This window comes from Pinus tabuliformis, chromosome 2_2, assembly GCF_031772625.1.
Source record: "Pinus tabuliformis cultivar Carrire ecotype Pingquan chromosome 2_2, CPIR1, whole genome shotgun sequence".
NCBI classification, from domain to species: Eukaryota; Viridiplantae; Streptophyta; class Pinopsida; order Pinales; family Pinaceae; genus Pinus; species Pinus tabuliformis.
The window spans coordinates 266,747,396-266,749,953 of NC_142300.1; the positions used below are offsets into that span (position 1 = coordinate 266,747,396).

Genomic DNA, 2,558 nt, shown 5'->3' on the forward strand with positions numbered 1-2,558 from the left:
AGACTATTTATCATGCTAAGCTGTATCTGTTTCTTCAACTTGTCCTGACGATGAACCACACTAGTTGGTTCGAAACGCGTCGACAAATGGTACTCCATATGATTTTCGCCAAAAAATCTCTCATAAACTTAATATGGATCACAGAAGCCTAAATTTACCTATACTATATAATTGGCATACCAAAATCATTGTTATCAGAATAACACTTATAAGGAGATGATGACTCGAGCCTAGTTGAAGCACTCTACGATGGCTGTGCATAATCGCCCGAATGGACAGGCAATCTTAATGGCTGTTGCTTATCAAGTGTAAAGACCTTCTGCAGGTCCCGTCCCAGAATGCAGCACAGGCCATCCTCCCAAACTCGAGCTAAAATCTTGCCTTCCAACCCATAGCCATTCATATCTGCAGTAGCCTGAGCAGCATAATGGATGTCAAAATTTTATAAAACAATCACCTTTGCTTGAACTATCATATGGTCCTTGATGACTTTCGTTTCAACTATTCTACCAAAAGAAGAGAATAGCTTAATCAATTGTTCCTCCTCCACAGTCGGAGGCAGATATCCCACATACAGCTGAGTGATCAATTTCTGTACCAAGATCATGTTCAAAATGAAATTCCAAACCTGCATGGGAAAAGGAAGGACTGTCAAACCTGGATTCCACACCCACATGTCAAGGAAAAACCTTCCAGGGAAGAGGTCCCAAATCCATCACCCTTCGTTATCTCAGGTGCTATTCCAGAATTTCCATTTTCTGTGTGGTCCGAGCGTCCAGCTAACCATGACATGTAATTGTCAGTACGACCCAGTGATTTGGACTGTCTTGGAAACCCAGGCCGACTCTTTTCTGTAGATACCTTCCATATAACACATTTTATACCAGCATTTCCACTTTCTGGGTCTCCCAAGAATTCAGCTAACTATGACATGATTGTCCGTAAGACCCAGTGGTTGAGTGGACTGTCTTCGTAATTCAGACCCACTCTTTTCCGTAGATGCCTTCCTTATCACAGGTCCTATTCCAGCACATCTACTTTCTGAGTGTTGCAAGCTTCCAGCTAACCATGACATCTGGGTGACGCAAGATTTCAGCTAACCATACCATACAATTGTCTGTAAGACCCAATCGTTGCGTGGACTGTCTGGAAGTCCAGACCCTTATATCAGGTCCTTTTCCAGCACTTACACTTTCTGGGTGTTACAAGCCTCCAGCTAACCATGACATTTAATTGTCTGTAAGATCTGGTGGTAGAGTGGACTGCCTTGGAAGCCCAGTCTCAATTTTCCCATAGATGCCTTCCTTATATCAGGTCCTGCTCCAGCATTTCCATTTTCTGGGTGTTCCAAGCCTCCATCTAACCATGACATAAAATTGTGAGAGAGACCCAGTGGTTGAGGGACTGTCTTGGAAGCCCAGACCCACTCTTTTCCATAGATACCTTCCTTATCTGAGGTCCTATTCCAGCATTTCCATTTTCCGAATGTTCCGAGACTCGAGCTAACCATGACATATAATCGCCTGTATTATGTAAAACCCAGTAATTTATTGGATTGTCTTGGAAACCCAGACCCACTCTTTTCTATAGATACCCTCGTTATCTCAGGTCCTATTTCAACATTTCCATTTCTAGGTATTCCATTTCTGATGGGTTTGGCTTCAGATCCCACCTTTGTGATTGACCATCCTTAATAGATCCTCCCCATCTTATATATATCTTAGCTCCAGTTTCTTGCTCCATTATTTTCACTGTCATTCCTGGGGGCAATGATAAGCCCATTGAAGTTGTATCCAGGGTTTTTTTTAACAGGTATGTAAAGTTTCTTGGATCGCTCGACAAGTGGCCTGAAAGCAGGGTTTTTCTCAATCAATTTTGCAATTATCATCTGTCTTTCCTTCAAGAGCTTTTCTCGGGCTCTAACCTCCCTTACATTTATTCCTATTGCTAGGTTGTTAGATCAACACACTGGTGATGGATATATTTCACCATCCCCTGATGTAACAATTGTTAAATAAACTTGATCTATGGTGGAGTGAGGTTGTGTCAACAGTTATAATTAACAGTTGTGGTTTTGGGCACCCGGTATTGGTTAATAGTGGTATTGACTTCATGGTATTACATGTAATTGAAGCCGTTAAAAGGCTTGGGTATTCTCTATTGTATTGAGCCATGGTTGATAAGATAAGATAATTATAATTATGTCCAACTATTGACCATAAAGTAAGACAAAGGGACTGTTGAATACAATGATGTCTATACAATGGGGGAGAACCAAATGGTCTCCTATAAAAAATACAAAATATGGATATAAAAAGTACAATACAAGAATATAAAAGATACAATGTATGGAATGCCTAGACAGAAAAGATCCTGGAGCTAATGGGTCTGAGGATAACCTTGAGGAAGAGGTGGATTTTGCGGCACAACCTAGAGCTGGGACTTGGCCCACGAGGAAAGTATTCCCCAAATGGAAATCTCACAAGCAATACAGCGGTAATGGGCACTAATTGCATGTAAGGTGTTTAACAAAATGTTTCAATAAACGATGGTTTTAT

At 41.1% G+C, this 2,558-nt stretch overlaps 1 pseudogene; it reads right to left on the bottom strand.

Moving 5' to 3' along the window:
* Window positions 1-163: 163 nt before the first annotated feature.
* LOC149192325 (uncharacterized) lies at window positions 164-2,014 on the bottom strand (annotated as a pseudogene).
* Between the last annotated feature and the right edge of the window lie 544 nt (window positions 2,015-2,558).